General features: G+C 39.3%; 1 protein-coding gene across 2 annotated transcripts in view; it reads left to right on the top strand.

Moving 5' to 3' along the window:
* Nucleotides 1-14,737: 14,737 nt before the first annotated feature.
* The window catches only part of GNB4 (G protein subunit beta 4), a 54,542-nt gene continuing 45,105 nt past the window's right edge, over nt 14,738-24,174 (top strand). The window contains exon 1 of one of the 2 annotated variants that reach the window (XM_072408140.1): nt 14,738-14,827. The gene's annotated coding sequence lies outside the window, so the exon portion shown is untranslated. Of the gene's footprint in view, nt 14,832-24,174 lie in introns of both variants that reach the window. The other variant, XM_072408139.1, reaches the window with a different exon arrangement.

Raw genomic sequence — 24,174 nt, 5'->3', positions numbered from 1 at the left:
GTGTGTTGTGTATGGTTGTATAGCGTGATCTTCTATGTGTGTTGTGTATGATTGTATAGAGTGATATGCTGTGTGTGTTGTGTATGGTTGTGTAGAATGGTCTGCTGTTTGTGTGTTGTGTATGGTTGTCCTTGGTGTGAACTGTGCAGTGTGTGATGTGTTTGGTTGTGCTTGCTGTGATTTTTACCTAAAGCAGAACATTCACTAGGAAAAAAAAAAGAAAAACAGTGAAAAACTCCAACCATCCACAGACCGAGTGCAGCAAATCTCAGGCTGTCTCTGCTTCCCTCTTATTTGCGGCTCTCACGGTTCCATCCAGCTCGCCATCTTTTTTCCTCTGGCTTCTGCTCATGTCACCCAAAATTGCTGTGTGCTAGGACAACATCGGGGAACTTGTCTTCCTCTAATTGTAAAAAAAAGTGCCGGACTCACTTCATGCAATTTTTTACATTCCAGGAAAGCCCTTATGACCCAGTGGCAGATCTCGGGCAGGTGCCTCCTGGAATATGTGGGGTGAGTATCCCAGGAGGCTGCGAGTTTCCCCTTCAGTCTTTACCACTGCAGCAGTATAGACAGAAGGGAAGGAGAGCACCCCAACACCTCCAATATATGAATGTGAGAGCCATTCTCTTACTCAGTGTTAAACATGTTATGATAGGTCCTCTTCAAACAGTGTACTGTGATCATTGAATGTTTTGTATGGTTGTGTGATCTGAAGTGTGTTGTCAATGGTTGTACACTGGGCTGTGCTAAGTTAATGTGGATGTACATAGGTTGTAACTCACCAGATTGGTTCATAAGTATCTTTCAAAGCTTCCTTTATGATTTTTGTGTAGACACCTCCTGGAGTTTGCTACACTACCAGCACTGTGAGAACTTGTTTACTCGAAAAAAAAAGTTAAAGGACTAAATAAAATGGGGAATCTGACGATCCCTCAAACATTCCCACCAGGGAATGTCTGGTTCAGAAATTCTCATTCCAGTTTGGGATGGGGTGAGTAAGGGTAGAAAAGGGAAGGGATGTCTGGGGTGGGGGTATTATGGCTATGTTAAATATTCCATGTATAATTCCCCATGTAACCAACAATGACAGAGGTAATGGTCTACATGTGGGAAATAACTGGACACCATGTTAATTAAGTCAAACCACCACTTCCTTGGGAAATTACACAGTGACATAATCACAATAAAAACTGGTTGTGTTTGCAGAGGACACCAAACTGTAATGGAATAAGGTGCATACAGGATGTCTATAATCTACAAGCAGACCTGGATGTACTGTTTGATTGGCCAGCCAAGTGGCAAATGACATTTAATACAGATAAATCCTTTGAACCTCAATTCCTCTGGAATGGGGAGATGTACAAAACCAAAAATGTAGGTGAAAGTGGGGGACACCTGTGACTAACACCCCCTAAAATTTAATTGTTAGGCTATCATCAGAACATAAAGAACTCTGCCCATCAAAAAAATCTACCGTTACACATTGCTGGAGGCACCTGAACCCCAATTTCTCTGGAACAGGAAGGGGGTACAGGTGAAGAAAATTAGAGGTGCAAGTGGGGGACACCTGTGGCTAACACCTCCTAAAAACTCCACCCATCAAAAAACCCCTACCCTGTTACACATTGTTGGAGGCTTCTAGCACCTAAACCCCAATTTATCTGGAAACGGGGGTACAGGTGAAAAAAATTTGAGGTGCAAGTACGGGACACCTGTGGCTAACACCTCCTAAAAACTCCACCCATCAAAAAACCCCTACCCTGTTACACATTGTTGGAGGCTTCTAGCACCTAAACCCCAATTTATCTGGAAACGGGGGTACAGGTGAAAAAAATTTGAGGTGCAAGTACGGGACACCTGTGGCTAACACCTCCTAAAAATTCATAAAAACTCTGCCTATCAAAATAGTCTACCCTGTTACACATTGCTGGAAGCATCTAGCACCTGAACCCCAATTACTCAAGATTGGGGGGTACAGGTGAACAAAATTAAAGCTGCAAATGAGGGACACCTGTGGCTAACACCCCTTAAAATTTCATCGCTAAGGCATCGTCAGAACATAAAGAACTCTGCCCATCAAAAAAATCTACCCTGTTACGTTAGAAGCCTCCAGCTAATGTAACAGGATGATACGTTAGAAGCTGGAGGCTTCTAGGGGCATAGTTCAGTGTTTAATTTATTTCAAAGTAGGCCTACACATGCACACTTGTTGTAACAGGTAAAATTAAAAAAATATTAAAACTTTTACGTTTATAAACTGTGTTATGTTTTGCGGCTCCAGACTATTTTTCTTTAGTGGAAGAGGAGGCAAAATGGCTCTTTTGTTAGTAAAGGTTGCTGACCCCTGGTCTAGGGGGAATACATTTGGGGAGTCAGAAATGGAAAAGGATCTGGGGGTTCTGGTAGATCATAGAATTAAAACCAGCATGCATTGCCAAGCTACAATATCTAAAGCTAGTAAAGTACTTTCTTGTAATAAAAGAGGAATAGACTGCAGAGATGGAGACATAGTCCTGCCCTGTACAAAGCATTGGTCAGACCACATCTGGAATATGCAGTCCAGTTCAGAGAAGGGCAACTAAACAAATAAAAAGAATGGAGGAGCTCAGCTATGAGGAGAGATTAGCTGAACTGAATCTATTCTCCCTTAAAAGGAGACGTTTGAGGGGGGAAATGATCACCCTGCATAAATATATAAATGGTCCATACAGAGAACTCTCTTCCCCATTATTCACTTTGAAATCATTACAAAGAACAAGTCGGGACTCGTTGCGTCTGGAGGAAAAGAAGTTTTTGCTCCGGATAAGGAAGAATTCTTCACTGTAAGGTCTGTGAAAATATGGAATCGGCTCCCTCAGGAAGAATTTTCAGCAACTACTAAAGATTGCTTTAAGAAAAAGCTGGATGATTTATAGAAGCACAGAATATAACTGAGTATTAAGGCTTTAAAGTACAAATAATAGTGACTGTTTATCTACGGAACATCCGATTGCCTCATGGAATCAGGAAGGAATTTTTTTCCCGTGTTGGAGCAGATTGTACAAGGGTTTTTATGCCTTCCTCTGGAGCGATTATGTTCATAGGGTTTTATATCTGGAATATGTTTATTTCTCTAGTGATTGAACTTGATGGACTTATATCTTTTTTTCAACCTAACTATATGACCCTGCTGTCATGGTAGGATGGTGCACATAAACTGAGACACAAAAATAGCCACCACAAGTCCCATTTAGTGAAGCTCCATTTGTAAGGCATGTGGGTTTGCTCAAAGAGACCCAAACAAGTGAGTCCACCCAGAGTATCAAGAGTATTCTAAAACATTATTAGGATAAGAAAGCTAGATCCAAGGAGTATTCAGAGTGTGGACCCTGGTGTGTTCACTCAGACATTGCCTTCTTTGAGGAGGAGAAGGTGGACCTGCCTGGTGGAGAGGGACAGCCTGTCATTCCTGGGAAAAGAGTCCGTGGCTAAAAATCCAAAGATCTGTTGGGGCTCTGTAAAAGCATACAGAGTATGTGGTCCCTAATTTTCATATGAAAGGGGGTTCCCCAGAGTTAGGTAGCCCTGGCCTCTAATATTTTATCCAGTTATGGTTTCAGGTGATACCTCATTAGAGTTTTGTGGCCCTGGCTTCATCAAGATGTACTGATCCTTTCACCCAAGATGCTTTTAGAAGGGTCTCTTTGATAATACACAAAAAGACGCTACAAAACACATCCCAAGGCCTCTGTCAGTTCATAGAGCCTGGGCCCAGCAAACAATATAATTTTGCACTTTAAAGTGTTAAAATTTAACCTAAAGCAAAATTAAAAATTTGGGACAAATTATTTACACATCTGACAATGGTCATCTTTTATCATCTAGCTCTAAAAATGTTGCTTTAATTATTAACTAGGTTAAGGCTTTAGTTTTTGTATTCACGTAGTAAAATCTACATTCTCTTCTCCAGAGGTGCTGCTGTCCTGGCAGGGTGGCTACAACCCTCCTCAAAAAATACAGTACAGTGATTGTAGCCACCCCATGACAGCAAGGATTATTTTTGTAAGACAAGATCACCTAGGAGCCTTGTTTGTTCTAAAATAAACAGATTTTGCGTTACTTTGTTATCTTGAGTAATGGCAAAGTGTGTAATAGGAAAAGTGTGAGAGTTGATCTGGCAGCTGATGATCACAGTACACCAGAAATTTGTAGCTATATGGATCAGCACTGTGACCAGTTTTTCTCAACCAGTGTTACATGGAACCTTAGGATTCCTTCCGAGGTTTCTAGGGGTTCCATGTGCAATTTTGAGCTGAACTCCGTAAATTTTGACAGGCGTTGATCAGGAAGGTAAGAATACTTATTGCAGAAGGGACATCCTCCATCCCTTTTCTGTAATTAGGAACTGCCTGGTGCCGAATCATAACTGCTGTATGTAAATATCACTGCTCTTCTGGGATGATCCTTGGAGAATACAGCAGATGAAAATTAAATGAATTAAAAAATTAATGACTCATAACTTCAACCTTGAAGAAGAAAAATGGGGGTGAGGTCAGTATAAACTACAACTTTTTCGATTAAAGGTACATTTTATATCTAATAGTAAGTGATTTAGAAAGAAGAAGGGGGCATGGACAACAAAAGTCCCGCCTTAAAAGGTCTACTTTAAATAGCAAAAATATGGAAGTACAAGCTTCCATATTTTTGCTATTTAAAGCAGACAAAAATGTAAAAGCTAAATAAAATGATTAAATAAACAGATCTGTCATTCTATGGAATTATTGTGGCATAGTGATACCAAGTGATTGGTCTTAAAAAATTATGCTAGATGACTTGATGTCGTTATTCTTATTTGTAATATATATGCCATTTTTGTAAACTTCTTTCTAATGGTTCTATGTTCCCTGTAAAGCAGTGTAGAACACCCTATCACTATGCATTGTAGTTCATCTCTCAGCAGACCACAAGGGGGCAGGATATTTAGGTATCAAAAGTGCATGTGCCAACACTGTGCACATTTTTTACAGTGTTATTTATTTTAATGATCTGACTGTAGGATATACATCCCCTAAGGTTGTGTAACCACATCACATCATTGTCACCTGGGATGAACATTTGTCTTCTGTCCATGCAAATCTGACAGCCATCCCCTGACAGGGGACAACTGCTGTTCACTGCCATGGAGGAGGGTGCAGCAGACAGCCACTCATTCAACTTTCCCCTTCCATAGAGCAGAATAGCATTCTTTGTATAGTGCTTGTTTGTTCATCTGCCACTGGAAACCATCACAAAATACCGTTTTCAGCTTTAAACAATTCAACATGTGTACGTAGGCGAATAGTTCCTCCTATGCAACTTTCCTGTCCTTTCACCATTGTCCCTTTTTAGATCAGATATAGATAGTTCCTTAATGTACCTTGTGAAATCCTGGGTAATCCCCTGCAGAATCAGCACACAGACTCTATACATGATCAGTAGTTCAGTAGGGGAGAACTTCCTGAAGTTTATGTGAAGTTTGCTCTCTCTGCTTCATTCATGCTGGTCTGATTCTTATTGGGATCTTGAAAACATTTCTTACTAGGGGCAACTACAAGTTGGTTGCTCCTGCCACAAGTCACCTCTTTGGAGGTTCCCCATGTATGAGTTATGCTTTCATTTTATTATATTTACCTGTCCAGTCATATGATGTGCTTCATTCTGATCTTTCCATCAGTGGGCAATTCTTGGAGGTGCAGAGGGCAGTGCCAGCCTAATGACAGCAGCACCTCTCTCTGCATGCATATGCTCTAAATGCACAGGGCAATGTTGGCACTCTCTCAAAGGCCCATGATGCCCTGCATTCACAGTAATGTCCACAGTGTTCCTAGCTGACATTCCACCCAGAAAACTGAGGACCTCTCTGTGTTGAAGGTGAATATTGCAGTCTGTTTTTAACATGCCTGGAGAAGACATTTATTTAATAAAATTTCATAGCGTTGGGTGTATATTCAGCATTAATGAGTCCACAAGGACCCAGGAGCTGCTTTGCTTTCCACAATTGCACAATTGGCTTCTATTGTCATTCTCTGCTTTGTGTAAGTATAATATAAACTGGTGTTTTACATACAGTGATCAACTACCGATTCTTCAGTCACAGACCATAATAGCAGGAAGCCAGTGATTAAGGAAAACCTGGCATTGAGGAATCATAGAGGTTGCCATTGTTAAACATTCATTCTAAAAGTTGGTTACCTGGCTGCCATGGTGATGAATGGACTGCAATGTTTCCTGGGTCAGTAACCTGAAACAAGTGTAGAGATAAATCATTTTGACAATTTCTTGACATGCGTGTTCTTCATCAGCATGAAAAAAGTGATGTCAGACACACCTGGACAACAAGCGGTTTTATAAAGGAGGTCAGGCCTGTACTAGGATAAGAGGTGGTTTCCTACCACAATGCAGGCAAATACTATGGGGTGTAGAATATATTTAGGTTATATATATCATATTCATCATATTGCTATCTATGTTACTTTAAAAAAAACACATTGATACAATAACATTCTCTTACACCTTTTTTTAATTGATTGGATCTCAGGATCCTGAAAAATATAGAGGGAAATGGGGTCAATAATCAAGAGGTTAATAGAAATTCTTGCTTAATATTATTGAGTTTTATTTACTAAATTTATATTCGCTAGTTGTAAACATTTTCAGGAGTAGTCTTCATAGATTGGATTGTGGACTATAATTCCAATAGGATATAACTGTAAAGGTTTGTTTTCCTGGGATTATTAAAGTTTATATTACAAGGTACCTTTACAAGTGGTGGTTGATTACCAATGTGTACATATTAGCTCTACAATTTTGAAAATAAATGTACAACTTATTGTTGTATCTTTACATACATTTATATCTTTACATACATTTGTATTATTTTCTGATTGCCTTCAAACCAGGATCTTGTATTAGTTGCCATGTGTCCGGGATGCTGCAGACAGTCCTGAGATTTTGAACATTGTATATCAGCATTTGCATCCTGTGGAATTTAAAACACAAATATGTACTCATCAGGTAAGCAACCACTGAACACCAAATCCATGAATGGGGGTCTAATATTGACCATACTGACACATATTATGCTGCTTTTTATGAAACAACTTACTTTACTCTTACTGACACCAGCCTTTGGCCTTATTTTATTTACTTTGAAACTAAGTATGGGAATTATTTTACTCACATATGGCTCTGATACCGGTAATAATGAAAAAATGATGATTGTTATACACCACAGTGTTAATAAGTAAAGAGACACAAAGACAACTTGCCCAATAAATTAGATAACAAAATATATAATTAGATGTAATGGTGGACTCTGGGGAAAGTGTGTACACTCTTAGCACAATGCCTTCAGCTGCTAGAAATGTGAGATATTTGACAATACCAGTCCATATTAATACTCAATTTCTTTTTTTTCCTTGATAAATTTGCTAGTGTGTTTTAGATCAATACAGCGGTTAGAGGTTCTTTTCTGGAACTGGAACACTTTCATCATGCACACTTTGATAAGATTTGGATTTCATGGCCCTGGAGCAGCAAAGCAACCCAAACCATAATATTTCTACCACCAGGCTTCACAATTGTTTGAGTTTTTTTTTTATTTTCTCTGTTTCTTGTTTAAGGGCAAGCTGTATGCTCTCTTTTATGTTTTATTTGAACAGCAAAGGCTTTTTACCCACTATACTTCCACCTAAGGTGCAATCTCTTTCTGATTGTAGATGCATGAACTTTGACACCAACTACTATATGAGTTAGCTTTTAGGCTGAATTTGCCTAAATTAGCAGTTGTTTGAAATTTACACCAGTTAATCCTTTAGGGTTATTGGCCATGAGCTTTGGTGCGTTTCAGACTTTCTCATGTCAGGGACCACTGCCTCTGGAGAGATTTTCTCCTAGCAACAACCCCATAAAGAAAAAATAGGGACAACAGTGAGTGGTACCAGCTGTCAAATGTACAAATACCGGTTCATGGTGCGAGTGACCTAAAATCTGGCAAGGTACGGTTCTGAACCTGCCCAGATTCAAATAATTTTGCAAACTTTCACACTTTTTGCCAGACACATAGGCATCTACATAATGTACACTGAGCCACTTGTAAAAGGATGTCACACCCCTAATTTCTGAACTAAATTTAAAATACAAATTTCCTTTTTTTATTTTTTAAATAAATGCACCTTTACTCGCTCTGTTGCAGGTGTCTTATCTTTATTTTGTCGTCCTTCAGGTTTGGGATCTTTAGCCATTTTGATTTGCCAGGTTAGAATGACATAACTGCAGGGTCAAACTTTGCATCTCCCAATGTCCTCCCCTGCTCCTGTGCACATTCCTGTAGGTTCAGGGTACACTGAAATACTGAGATTCACATATGCAGCTCAGAATACATTTAGAAAAAACTTCAAACAGTTAAGTATGTTTAATTGCAGAAGGGCTTCTTCTGAAATAAGTAGGCAAATTCCTTCCAATGTTTTTCTTTTTTTTTTTTTTTAATTTAGTTCTACTGAAAATAATTCAGGTTTCACCTGCATACAAAGAAGGTCTTAAAGTGGACCTATTACCAAAATGTTACTTACTCAAATCGAGGAAAGAGCTGGTGGCATTAAGGTGTCTGCAGAAATAAAGATGTGTGTTTTTTTTTTTATTTTAAGTTTAGTTCTTAATACATTTCCACCTGGAATCTAGAACTCTTCATTTTAAGTTGAATAATTTCTCATACTGGCAAATGTAGGGGTGTATTTACCTTGCCCATGAGACAAATCTGCACTTTTGTAAATGTAGATATACGGAATAAATGGATCATGTCTCCTGTCTATGCATTGTACAATGTAGAGCTAAGACAAAAAAAGCCTGGGCCTTATTTTTGGGCAAAAGAAACATTTGCTGTATCTTTTGTTAATTAGCTGTACCTCCTGGTGACTTTTTATTTTAGAGTTTAGGTCTGCTTCTACCCTTTATCCAGAAATCTTTATTGTGTGACCCTACTCTTAGTTATAAAGCCTTGCATCTGGAAACAGACATGGCTACTGCATGCTCCAACCTTGTGGTTGCCCAGCAGGTTAACTTACTATGGTTTGTCTGCAAAAAAAATGGGAGAGGGTACAGGGAAATTCATACACAAAAAAAGAGCAGCATAGACCAGTCTTTATTACAGAAAACGCTTCACAGAGGCAGACAAAGCTTGCTGGATGCACAGATCTGCAATCATTCACAAAGGACACAAGCCTTCCATATTTAAATTTGATATTTTAAGCCAGGATTTTAGTTGAGTTGATTGGGTTCTGGTTACTGGGAGCTTTGTAGCTGTCACTGAAATCAGTTAGGAGTCCAATATTTAACAGGCCTTTTTTTTTTGAAATTGTATTTTTATTGAAAAGTTTTATAATAGGGTACAGAAGGGAAGAAGAGGTTACACAAAGGGAGATTAACAATCTTAAACCAGAACAGAACACAGCTGAGTTTCAAACATCCAATAGTCATATCACAGACATAATGTATAATATAAACATTTGTAAACAAAAAGAAATAGAAAGGAGGTAGGAACAATGAGAGATGTTGTGACAATGGCCAACAAGAAGAGCGACTGGGGGGTTAATTGGACAAGTTAGCATAATAACGGTCCCAAGCCTCCCAGACCACCTCAAATTTATCCACTGTATTTCTAAGGAGCGCCGTAAGGTACTCCATTAGACGAATCTCTTGTATCCGTGCATGAAGATCACCCATGGAAGGAGGCATAGTCGTCTTCCATCTAGTGGGGATCATTGTTCGTGCTGCAACTAGAACGTGAGTTACCAGTTTGCGGGACACGTTCGGCAATGTTGGGGAGGGTTGACCTAGGAGGTGCGACAGGGGATCCAATGGGACCTGATGCTGGACCACATCTGATAATAAATCATTAACCCGTGACCAATACGGCTGGATAAGAGGGCAGAACCAAAATATGTGTTCTATCGTACCTCTATGTTTTCCACATCTCCAACATGAAGGGTCTACATCAGGAAACAGTCGGTGTAGGACTGCTGGTGTGTGATACCACCTGAGCAGAATTTTATACTGATTTTCTTTATAAAAGAATGGGTAAGGGTGAATAAGGTATGGATATAAGGTATGGGTGAAGTCTTGAAGGCTGGACAATACTTTACTGATAAAGAGAATTTGATTGGTGTTAGGGGCGTAAATGTTACACAGTGTAGTAGGCACGCCATGTACGGCTCCATTTAAAATAATGTATCTCCCTTCAGAATCTACAATGGAGCGGGACAACGTGAATTTGAGGGAGTCCTTTATGAGGACTGCCACTCCAGCCTTCTTCTTGCCTGGGGAGTTGCAAGATACGTCTGAGGGTAAAGTCTGGAGGCAAAATTAAAAGTACCTGATCTATCAAAATGAGTCTCCTGCAGGAATACAATATCTGGAGCTGTATGTTTGAACTCTCTCAGGGCCAATTTTCGCTTCTTGTTAGAGTTTAGACCCTTTACATTAAAAGATAGTATCCTAGTAGCCATAGGGAGTACTAAAAGACCAAAAAGCCACATCCAAGATCAGCCATGCATGACAGTAGCCAATAGCAAGCCCGCAGAGCAGTATCCATAGCCAAATTCTGTTCCCCAGCATGTCACATGGAGACATGGGGAGATGTCAGCATGTCAGGAGAGGGGAGGAAGGAAACAGGGTCACAAAACACCTCCATAACATCAAGAAATAAAACTGAAAAACAAAAGAAATAACATTTAAACCAATAGGTGAGTACTCGCCATACGGCAAGTAGGGAGGAGTCAGCATCCGCCGGTCCCGACCGTCTACAAGATGGGGACAGGGAACAAAAGCACCTGGCGGGTGCATGAATCCCCCCAGAAGGATCATGGGACCAGAGGGCCAGAGGACGCCAACCAGTAAATCTCATCAACAACAAAATGGTGCCGGCCAGTGCCGACCACCATCAGCATCAGGCCTCTAGGGTGAGGAACAGGGCCGTCCCACCAAAAGTTGGGGATAGGCCCAATCCCCCCCAGGACCTCGGTGTACCCAGACATTTCAATAATAGAGCAAAACTGCACATATAACATAGCTTTAGGGCAAGACAGTCAGAAAAACAGTATCACTTCAATTAGAAACCATAGTGAGATGCACAAATAAAAGGTTATGAGGACCAATAGTGTAATGAAAAACCCAATATGTGGCAAGGTGTAGCGTGCAGTAGGCCAAGCCACCGCAAGGTAACGATTTGCGTTATGGAAGTATACACCAGATATGGAAGCTCTTTAGAAAGAGCGACCAGAGCAGCTCTAGCATAACAAACAAATATGGCATCTCAAATATGGGGAATCCTGCAAGACATTAGTCCACTGCCTTAACAAAATATAAAACACAGGAAAGGCAACTTGCTGGAAACCAGTCCAATACTTCAGCGATATTGGTTAGGGGAACGGTCAGTCGGAGATGCGGAGCCCCGATGGTTGCCCCTGGATTTTTTCCGGGGTGCCACTGTCTGCCATGGTGGGGAACGGGGGGGGAACCTAATAATTCCTCTCGCTCCCAACCCGGGAGTTTGGGGCGGGATATTCCCAAAGCACTGCAGAAAGAGGGCAAGTCCTCTGGAGAACGTAGTGAGGCCGTTTTCCCTTCATGGCGGGCTGAGAGGCTAAACGGGAATCCCCATCTATATGGAATACGTTGATCTCTGAGCACAGTCAGCAGGGGTTGAAGTAGACGGCGTTGCTGTAATGTATGCCAGGACAGATCCTGATAAAGCTGCAATGGGGCTCCATCAAATTCAAGGTTGCGCATATTTCTAGCAGTGGTCATAAATGCATCCTTCAGATCCGCATCCATTAGTTGGCAGATAACATCTCCTGGTCTGGCTGCAGTCCCAGGTTGCTTGGATGTACGGAATGTTCTGGATATTTGTACCTCCCGGGAGGATGGGCGCCCCAGCACCCTGGAGAAAAAAGCTTGCAGGACCGGTTTAAGATCCGAGTCTCGAGTTGCCTCAGGGAGGCCCCGTACCCTAATATTATTCCTTCTAGATTTATTGTCCAGATCCTCAAGCGAACGTTGAAGTTCTCTTATTTTCTGGTCATTATCCCCTACTTTGCGTGAGAGCATTGTCATATCCTCTTTGGCAAGGTGTACATTTTCATCCAGGTCATCAACTCTAACAGCCAAGGAATGCAAATCAGCACTCAGGACCCCAATTTCAGAGCGGCATGTCGCCTGGACTTCTGCCAATTTCTGGAAATCATCCTTAGTAGATAAGGATTGTAAGTAATGTTGCCATGGGGGGTTGGGGCAATCATCCAATAGGGTATGATTTTTCTCTCTCCTCATATTAGGGCCTGGCCAGGCCTTTAGGCCAGGTGAGGCCTTCCTTAAATCTCCACCAACAACCGAGGGGGCACCCAAAGGGGGGGGGTCCCAGGAACCTGAGGGGGAGCCTGGCTCCTGAATATCCCCGATCCCCTCAAGAGAGGTGGCCGGATTAGATATATGGGGGCCGCTTGAACAAACTGCAGTCCCCCCAGTTCCACTAATTGAATCCCGGGTGTCAGTTAGGTGGGCGTTCATCCCGGTGGGGGAAGCTGTGGGAGAGCAGGTGTCCCCATTGTGATCAGTATGACTCACCGGCTCCAGTGGAGGAGAATCCGGGCTGAGAGGGGGAGAAGATGATGACTCCCTGTCATCCGAGTAGCAATCCACCAGCTGCTGTTCTGTGTTGGCTGGGCTCCGTTCTCTCTCTCCCCCCTGCCACGTGTGCGGGGAAGGAGTCGGCGCCATCTTAGATGCCGGGGAGGAGGCCGGAGAGGGATCCCCAATTTATGCCCGTATGGAGGGCTGAAGAGAGAACTGTTGCGGCGCTGGGGTGGGGGGAAGCTTCCCCACTCTCGCCCGCCGTTGTTTGCCCATGTTAACGGCTGCTGCTGTCCGGGATGCCACAGATTGTAATCGGCGCCAGCAGAGGACACGGATCAAGCGTCCATCTTAGTAGCCCGCCAGGCCACGCCCCCTCAACAGGCCTTTTTTTTAGTAATATAAACAGGCAGTCAAATAAGACAATCAGTAACGAAATGGATTGTAATTACAAAGTGTTACAAAAATAAAAAAGGTTTTGACTACATTAATAAACACTTATAGGGTTATTTACAAAAAAAATGTCGTCTTACATTTATATATATATATATATATATATATATATATATACATTAAAAATACTGAAATGTTCTGTTGCATAGGGAATGTATGGTGCTGGATAAATTGGATTCCCTATTTCACTCTTGTTCAGTCCTTATAGACTGTAATATATTGTGTGGTAAAAACAAAATTACAGACCACGTGCATATCCCATCATATTCACTACAAGCTGCTGTTTTGATCTATAGCCATAGTTGGAATGCCTGTGTGATCCCACCATGATATTTTTATGCTGGCCTCTGGGAAGAGAAGGAGATTATTAAACAAATTATACAGTGTTGTAATATACATAATCCAAGAACAAAAAACTACAATAATTTGTAGTTTGAAACTGAATTTTAATCAAAACATTATTAAAACCTAAATTAGCCTTTATTGGCCTTTTTAACATGGGGGGAAAACCATTTCAGGTTTCAGTAAATTCCTCCTATAATTATATTCACAGTTCACATTACAGTACATTAGTGTGGTGGTCAGTGGGAAAAATGCCTCATACATTGCTGGCCAGTTGGAAGAATGGAACCCTTACAGAAAAATCATTAGTGATCATTAGTGTTGGTGATAACTGAACGTCACAAACTGCTTATTACTCAAGGAACCCCTAGCAACCCTAGCAATGTATATATATATATACATACATATATACACACACACAATTTAATGGACATCCTAAAATACCATTAAAATTACTAATAGAAGATTTAAATTATATATATATATATATATACGGTATATATATATATATACTTTGTGAGATGATAACAGCATTTAGAGGTCTATAGGAAAAGAACAAAAAAAATGAGAACTGGGTTTTTTGGCCAGTGATGTAAAATATATTATTCGAAAATAAATAGCGATAACAATATATATATTTACATTTGGCAATATACACAAAATAAATTATATTCAACAGTGCCTTGTCCTATTACATGTGATGGGAGTTCTTTTCTTATATGCATAAGTGTGGGATCAGGCCACCCAATTACTGTCACAGGCAAGGGTATATACTTCTTCTTTTTAATACTGTGTTTCTCTCTATTGATAGGTCTATTTATAAACCACAGAATCTGACATTCCCTCCAACATTCCCTGGTGGGAATCAATGCGATTGAAACACATGAATGTGGAAGATTCCACTAGAAAATGTTTGAGGGAATGTCTGACACCTTGTTTTGAAAATAGAGCCCTTATTGAACATTTGGAAGTCTTGCAGAGCGGATAGTTGTAATGTACCAAGTTATTATTTAAAAAGATCATTTGAAACTAATAATTGTATTGGCATAATATATAAATAATGTGATTATATACTGTATAGTAAATTACTATTAGAGGATAACATTATTTCTCAAGCCACAATTGTATCATGAATGCAACATACTAGAATTATTGTGCATCTCATTTAAATTATAAGATCATTGTGAATGCAGAACTCTCAGCATGATGTGTAATAAAACTACAAAGACCAGCATCCTTTGCAGCATGGGTGGGTAGAAGTATGAAAGCATCTCTAGCCACAGCCTCCCTCCATCAGCTTCCCTTACAGCAGACAGGGAGACAGGACAAAAGGATCTCAGCTGGAAAAAATACAATTACATGCGATCCACAGCCCATCATTTAGCCTGTAGGTAAGTGTTTTCATTGCATTGCTTTATTGTAATATCCTTTTACCTTTTTTATATCCACTGCTGCTAATTCATCAATGATTTTATTGATCATGTCAAAGGAAAAGCCATGATGTAGGATGAATCTGATTTATTGTGATCTATTATAGATGTATGTATATTTTATTGTGTTTTCCATTTTTTGCAGAAAGGCAGATTGCACATGAATACTAAGGATTGCATTGAGTGTTCAGGAAATGTTCCATAGGGAGGGACTGCAATGCTGGGTTTGATTTATGTAATGGGGAGGATATCCTCACAGGGGGAGAGGGAAGAGATCTTTCCTGCTGCTTATCATGGTGACACAGTGGCGACACATGAAGATGCTCTATATTTGTGTGTCGCTGTGGGTGTGCCTTCTGTGGATGGTGCCACTTTAGGAGGCTGGAACACATCCCTGAATGAGAAATACATATTGAGTCATACGCTTATCCTTTTTGTTGCCAGGCTAACTAAGCACTAAATAGGTTAAGCTTTACGGCTCAGGAAAACCGTACGATTGGCGGTGATCTTTTCATATTCATTGATAAATAATATTAGAATAATAAATTCATTCTCTTGGATTCAGACACCCAAAACCAAACATTCATTCTAATTCACCTTCATTTTATTTTTTACAGATCAGAACGCAAGTACATCTTTAGAATTGTGTATTACCCGGTCATGCTCAGTGTTGTTCTGTTGGAGGGAGGGGAGGTGTATAAAAAAAAAAAAAAAAAATTAAGAAAAGGTGATCCAGGTAAAATCACTTTAGATTGTTAGCTAAACGCATTATACTATAACCATTACCAGCGATGAATATTTAATGGTAAGAGTTATGTTGTATTACCGGAAAGGAGGAGAATTCCTAAGAGAATGGAGGTTATTTATTTTTTCCTAGATATTAGCCTTTTTTTCCTGTTCTGCATCATGATGGCTAGGTAGTTAGGACTCCTAATGTACTGGGGCCCTGGACTTATTTACCTGGGATGCTGCCTGCAGGGATTTAGTATTCTACAACATACCAATAGGGTGGTGACTTACCATCAAAATTGGTTGCAGTTTGAGTGTAGAAAGGCATTACATTGTACTTTTTTTTTGTTTTGGGGGGGATGGCAAGGACTGAAACGAATAGATAAGTAAAACCTGAGCTGTGTAAATTCAGTAAATATGTTGGAGTTGTATGTGGAAGGTTTGCAGGCAGTCTTATGCTATGTACACACGTGCAATAATTGTCTTTAGAAAACGAACGATTATTCACGATTATTTTTAACAATCGTATAGTGCACAGTTCTGTACATGCTGAAACGATACCATCGTTTAAATATAATCCACCAATAATGTACACACACGATCATTTGAATACGATCGTTAGAACGATGCAGGAAGTGAGGTGTATCGGACAAAGTGTATCACAGAACAATCCATGATCACTGAACGACCGTACATACAATAGATAGTGAACGATTGTGGCCTAATCAGATCCACCAAGACGGTCGTTCCTTTCCAGCGGCATTCCTTGTTCATCCGCGTGGTTGGCCAGTCATTGTGCACTTTTTTTCTTTAACAATTATCAGAGGACCAGTCGTTAGTCGTTTGTTTCCAACGATAATTATTTCACGTGTGTATGTAGCCTTAAGTGCAACACACTCTACAAATGCCAGGCCTGGTAAAGTGCACTGAATACAGGTGGACCACCTTGACTATAACCCAGGATTCACCCATGTGAATATTGCCTTTAAAAAGAGCTTCAGACAAAAAAAAAAAAAAAATGCACAGTGTATAGTTGTAAAATCTTCTGCACAGGGAATTATTAGTTAAGAAAGAGTATTCATGTGGCTTCTATTCTTGTTCATTCTTGTTCTAACACCCAATGTAAATGAAAGAAAATGAACTTTATACTTTAGTATATATAGGTGTTTGTACTAGGCTATGCACATGACTGTGTAAACTAAGGAACGGTTTTTGGACAATAAAGAAAAAAAAAATTATCCATGTTTTATTTTACCTTCCTACACATGTTCCTTGTGTTAGATCAGGGGTGTCAAACTCAAATACACGGAGAGCCAAAATTAAAAACCTAGACAAAGTCGCGGGCCAACCTTGAAAATTATTGAAAAAATCTCAATAGATTTAAACCCTTTTCGTTTGGAAACAAAGTTTCCAAATGAAAGCCTCTTTCTCAATTTGTAGCCTTCTGAGTTAAATTTCGATGGTAACCTTTTTGCACAGGCTAACAACAATAATAATATTCTTCTATGAAAATCCAACCATTCAAGTCCATGCCTTGCAGTAGCAAGGAAAAGTACAGCTGAGGGGGAGTGCTGGAAATGCCAGACGCGGCCAATGCGGGGCTAAATCTTATGAGTGGCCCGCCGCTGAAACTCCCTCTTCATTGAAATAGCACCGATAAAAAAATTCCCGGCATTATTTGCGTCTAAAATAACAGTCCAATGCGGTGGCCACCCATAGGCAGAGGTGGTCTATAGACCCGAGTGATGTCGGGAATTGTAGTAGTGGTGCTATTTCAATGCAGTGGCAGGCCAGCTGCAGTTCATATTTAGGATTCCTTTGGGGGGCAAAAAAAAAGGGCGCTGGGGGCCAGAGTTTGACACCCCTGTGCTAGACTAACAGCACTGTTTCCAAACATTAAATTCAGTGGTAGGCTTAGGGAGCTTTCAGATGAATTATCCTGGACGCGGAAACATGGCGGACAATTTGCCAGTGATAGAATCTCTAATAGAAAGCTTACCTTTTCCTATGTAGTAGCACAATGACTCTATTTATGGAAATGGTCCTCTGACCTAGGTAATTCTGCTTCCGGTGATGCGCTACTAGGGGCATAATTAACCATCTGACATCACTCTTAATATATTTACCCATGTTAGAATAATGTCTGGAAACGGTCTTTCATGATGTATCAAGAGAACGAATGAACACTGTACACTGCACTGTTCAGTTCTATGGAGAGGGGAAGGGAAAGCAAGAGGCACCCATGGTCATTTCCACTTGGTTGCTCATTCATCCCCCTGGAAGGATTGCTAACAGGGTCAGGAGAGTGCTGAACATAGGCTAGATTTTTGTTTGAAATGATTACAATCATACCTCTCAGGCTACAATCCTCTTGCAAGTATACATAGCCTTAGAATGATGCCATTTCTGGTACCCATGCTGCTGTAAAAGGATTATTACTATTTAAATTTAGATTCATTGCTTTAGTCATACATGAAACACACTTGATGATTTTTAACATACATTTTACATTTTTGGCTATTTGTATATACTCCTTTCAGCCTTTTGTGAAACATGAAACAAAAGGGATGATATCCAGTACAATGCTTTAAAGATATGCCACATTCCAAAGATAAACATTATATTTGGTTTAGTAATTTCTGCAAATTCAAATATAATCTTTTTTAATACAGTTATTTAAAAAAAATGTATTTACAGATTCTTTTTTACATGCATTTATTTACAGAATAATATATGACATGTCTACTTCCTGTAATGATTCAAGGATTCACTGATAGACCACAAGCCAGCCTATTAGAACCTGACTTATAGGTTGACGTTTACCTGTTGTTTCTAATGCAACACAAAGCAATATATGTAATACAACTGAATGGATTGCTAACAAGTGTTAAAATTACATACAGTAACAATGGTAAATGCATTTACCCCTGCACTGTTCTCTGCATTTGTCCAATGAGTTTAATGTTTGACACCAGCTTTTTAGTAAAGAGGAATAGGACAGCCAGTAATTATAATGGCTTTTTAAAGAAACCACAGATTGCATACTTTATTCAGGACAAACCTTTGGACATAATAATAATAAAAACATTAATGCAAAGTATGATGGTTTCTAATGTGTAGAGGAGCCTGCCTCATTAAGAAGCCACTCCCTACTTAATTCCAGTTGTTAATTTTTCCTATTATTTCATAATCCCCACAAATTGTCCTTTTAGGACACTTACTAATTAAATTAACTTTCAGCTTCAGGCTTTATATATTGGCACCTGTTTCTGTGTATTCAGATACATCTCCTTAGTGGGATTAGATTGTTTTTTGTTGACCTTTTTGTTCCCAATGTCACAGTGCTCAGGCATGTGTACCAGCCTACCCATAAGTCACAGGGATTTCTCTGGGCATTTTACAAATTTGCATAGAGATTTATGGAAACATTCGGAAAAATAGATATAATAATAAAGAAATGTTGAATGAAAGAATTTCTAAAACCAAAACATTCACTTTTTGTTTAATTTTTGATGGGGAGTGCTTGGAACTGGCAAGATTACTTTTTTGTGTGGTTGTGGATATATTCTTTAATTTTGGGATACAACAGGAAAGCAGAGGAAACTAAGTGGCAATCCTATCACAATCACAGACCATTGTATTCAAATCAAGTGTCCCTTTTAAAAAGATTTCTCCTTACTTCATATGGCTGTTATAGTATTTTGGCTTTCCTGTCATTTTCTGTTTTACTGACAATGATTACCAGGACAGTTAGAGAGCACAGAAGTTTAAACCTTCCGTACTCCGTTTATTACTGGAAAAAAAAAACATTTGGCTACTTTAATGCTTAGCATTTATACAATGAATGAGCTATCAATGTTATTCTAATTATGTTGGTGATATGACCACAAATTTAAAATGAAATTATTTGATAGATGTAGAAGAAGGCATATCTCCTTATTACCCCATGGAAAGGAACATTTCCTGCTCATCTATCCCTCTAGATCAGCTATTCTCAACCAGTGCTCCTCCAGATGTTGCTAGAGGTTCCCTAAACTTTGTATAGCTGACATCTCATCGATCATGCCTACATAGTTCTGAGGCCAACACCACTTGGCACGGCCAGCTGCATGACTCTAATTTAGTCCTCTATAAAAGTGTTATTCTAGCCACCAAGGGGACATTTTTTCCAATGACTAGTAGTTTAGGAGGCTGATTGACCCCTCAGAAGTGTTATTAGGGTTTCAACAAGATTTGGAAAATATTTCAAGGGTTCCCCAGGGTAAAACTCTGCTCTAAATATACTAACTACTGTCTATAGAGTTCTAAATTGTCAAATTCCAAACCATTGCATTTCTTATTTTCAAATCCCAGTATAAAATAAGAATAATGTACAATGAAATTTGTATTTTGAAGTGATTTGTATTTGATGTAGTATGCTTGCTGATTATTGTCTATATATTTATGTATATAAAAAGTATATCTTTTGTTCACTAATTATTCTTGGCATGTATAACCCAAGGGGGGGGGGGGGGGGCAAAGCTGTGTCTTTACCTAAATAATGTTATATATATTGTGTTAGAACCTCAACAGCTGAATGATCTTCCACAAGTCTGGCAACTATTAAGCTTGTCCCAACAGATGCAACAGACATTCCTGTATGTGTGGAATAATTGTGTTCCCGTGCCATTCTATTACATCTTCCACCTATTCAATGAGGCATGACTGGTTGGTTTATCCCATAAACTGCTAGTATTTTACATACAGTATAACCATAAACAATTAGGTCTGCAACAAAGGACACTGTAACATGAATTATGCTATGGTGTAACGGCACAAAATCAGGAAGCACCCCTAAAGCAGCCATCAGATTTGGGGGAATTTTTTAAAAATGGACAGTGACATGGAAAGGGCTTATTTATTAATATTATTAATATTACACAGTATTTATATAGCGCCATCATATTACGCAGCTCTGTCCATAGTCATGTCACTAGCTGTAACTCAAAAGAGCTCACAATATTAATAATAATAACTGTATTTGTATAGTGCTAACATATTATGCAGCACTGTACAATAAATAGGGGGTAACGGATACAAACAATGACATGGGATGAGGAGAGGACCCTGCCCAAAAGATATAATTTTGTGCTTAATTGTGTTTCTCACACCTATCAACAGAAACCTGACATAATAAGCCTTCCCAGCTGTACCAAAGAACTAAGAATTTGTTACATTCTATGTTTACCTTTTAAAGCAAAATGTAGGCAATACAGGAAGTGAATAAAAATCTACCTAATCTACCTAATGATAAGAACCCATATAGTTTACAACCTTCCTACACTATTCCATCTTGACAAACATGTTTTGATTGGAGTTAGGATTTAGGCGCATCCTACTTAACCCATTTCACAACTTAAAAAAACAAAATACACAGGGAGTATGTAGCATGCCTCCTGTCCTCATCCCCTCCTGCATCATCCCATAATAACAGCCAGTATTTCAGTCTATTACAGCAAAAAAAAAAAAAAAAAAGCATCTGAACTATGTTTGTTAACATTGTCTAGACAATATATCATTATTGTTACATTTTTTTTACTTTGTCCACTTATTTGCTGATGTCAGTAAAAGCAACCCTATTGGTAAACACAAAATAGAAATTTAAACATTTATAAACCCTTAGTTAGTTTTATTAGGCCTCAATTAACTCAGTTTCTAGTTTAATTATTAGTTTAATTTTTATTTAATTGTTTGTATTTTTTTACCTTAAAAAATTGCTAAAATTAGGAAAAAAAACTCTTTTATTTGTAAATAAACTTTGCAGAATACTACTAGAATAATTGAAATAAGAAACAGGATAAACTATAGAACAAAATGTGCAATTTTTATCTTGTTTAAACAAGTTATATACAACAGGTAATCTGACACTCCCTGGTGGAAATCAATTACTGTCAGTGTAACACATGGAACTGGAAGATTCTCACCATGCTATGATTGAGGGGGTGTCTTGAATCCCTGGTATATAAATTGAGCTTTTTATGTTTCAATGTATTTTTGTCTATTTTTGTCAAATTACCAGGCCTATAGCAGAAATGGAAATGATTCTGTCTGTAATAGAAATACAGGTGTGAGTACTGAACTGACTAAAAGATAACCAGTAGTTTGTAGTAGATGATGAAATCAAGAAGTAAGAATTAAATAACTGTATATGTTGGTGTCCAAATTCCAAATTTAGAGTAGACAACAAAACATCATCATCTTAAAGTGCAAAACTCTGTCCCAAACCTTAGAAGTCACATTGCAATAGCTAAAGATAATTTTAGCGGGCAGCATGGCCTCCTATATAGAACTAAAGATAAGCTATGCATCTGGAATGAACAACCCAATGGTTGTCAGCTGAGAAAATTCCTGAATCCAACTATCCAGAAGGATCTTGTGCTATTTACAACTAAAATGCTACCACGACAATCACAAACATATCTATTTATTTATTTTTTACCTTTGGGTACAGTAGCTGGTTAGTACCCTTGTGAAGTTTTTAATTTCCCTGTTTGGAAATTTCAATGGTGTCCAACAAAATAGGAAATATGGAGAAAAGGGGTACAGACCACATTTATAACCTGACATTGTAACCAGACGTTGAATAAAAAAGGCTTTTACTTGGATACAACTTAATTCTAGTCTTCATCAGTTATTTTGTCTTCAGGGTGTTTATGTGGGATGGCCCTGCTTTTCTTCAGATTGTGTAAGGCCTTCCTATCTGTAGCGAAAGATCATAAAAGATTGTTTCCAGCGATACAAAGCCTGCAATTATGGTGCTGCATCTTGTCCTTTTGTACAAGAAACTGTTTCAAATATCATTGCTCCCTTATTTTAGTTTAGTGAACCTTTTGTCATTTGTAAGGCTATACACACGGCAGATGATTGCTGACAATTGATGACTACGACCGTACAGTGTGCAGTGATCCCCCAAATATTGTTCATCGATCTCCAATAGGGAACAGCTTCTGTGCAGCATGCCACTTGCTTGTCCTCTCCTCTCTCCATAGAACATAGCAGCGCTGTGTGATGTTTGATATTAGCCTACTATGCTAAGGTCCATTGTTTCTTGCTTAAAGTTGAAAGCCCGGATAGTGTCCACTGTAATGGCAACCCAGCAATATCCTATGTAACTTAAGAAAAAAAAAAACTGCATGCCTTGAGTTGTGAGGTGCAAGGGGCCTAGAACAACTAGGGCCTGATTTATTAAAGCTGTCAAGACTGTAGAGCAGAGGTCAGCAAACTCTGGCCTTTAGGCCAGACATGGCCTAGCCGGTAGTTTGTTCGGGCCTAACGCCCCCTGGCTGTTCGGGCCTAATGCTAGCTGGCATCGCATGGCTCTGGACGGCCGGGATTGGGCTGGAACAAACTGCTGGAGCCGCATGCAGGCTCCGTTCTTCCCTATGTTCCCTATTGCAGTAAATGGGGAACATTCCCTCTGCATACGGAGGAGAGGGATTTCCCTTCAGAGGGCATTCCTAGTGGGGGGGAGCCATTAGGCGGACTCAGAAAGAGTCCGGCTCAGTGTGCTCCTGCCCGCCTCATAAATGGCTTAGTGGCTAAAAAAGATTGCGGACCTCTGCTGCTCTGCTGTGAACCTGGGTGATCCAGCAAACCTGGAATGGATCTGGTCCAGGATTGAAAACATTTGCTAACAAATAGCAAATTACTTTTAAGAAATCTATTCAAAGTTTGTTGGATCACCCAGGTTCACTGATGAAAGTGTATCCTCTCCAGCCTTGGAGAGCTTTAATAAATCAGACCCCTAGTATCTATAAGTATCATAAATGTTGGTAGATTTTCTCTGCTGGTTTTATAACGAATTTGCCTTGTTTTGTAACATTGAGTGTACATATTCTTGATATGCTTTTTATTGTCACAGGTGTGATCTCTATTGCCAGAATTACATTTTTGTACTGCAGTGGTCAACACTTTAGAGATCAGATTTGCTGTGTTAGAGATTTTCAGTTTGTCACACACAATTCATTTATATAACACTGTACTGCATATGTGTATTAGACTTTCTTGGGAGATCAGCATTTTTGTGGAATGGCCTGTTTCATCTGTTCACACCACTGTTTGATTTGCTAACCTCATCTGCTCCATGTTATGGCGCTGCCTTGCAAGCTGATCTTTTTGAGCTGCAGATAAATGTGAAAACACAGAACAATATCTTTTCTATTTTAGTTTGATGTGAATTTATTAGTTTACAAATTGACTACCCTAGTAAATGAACCTGAAACCCTTGCATTACAGTTACCATGTTTTAAACAACCATTGCTTAGTTTTTTACAGCTAAGCCAAAATTTGTCATGACTGAATGTGTACTATTGCCCATATTCAAATTTGCCATCCACCATACCAGCTTGTATCTTAGGGCAATGTATTCACAAAATGTCCACAAAAATGCTTATACGGCCCTTTAAATAAACCATGTACCATTCTCTGTGCAGTGTATGAACCAACTTTGAATTTGTTTTTATTGGACCTCTAAATGTATTATTTTATTTGGGGGGGGGGGGGAGCAGCAAACATTAGGGAAGGGGATGTATTACCA

Source organism: Pyxicephalus adspersus, chromosome 4 (assembly GCF_032062135.1).
Source record: "Pyxicephalus adspersus chromosome 4, UCB_Pads_2.0, whole genome shotgun sequence".
NCBI lineage: Eukaryota > Metazoa > Chordata > Amphibia > Anura > Pyxicephalidae > Pyxicephalus > Pyxicephalus adspersus.
This window is presented reverse-complemented; position numbering and strand designations above follow the sequence as displayed.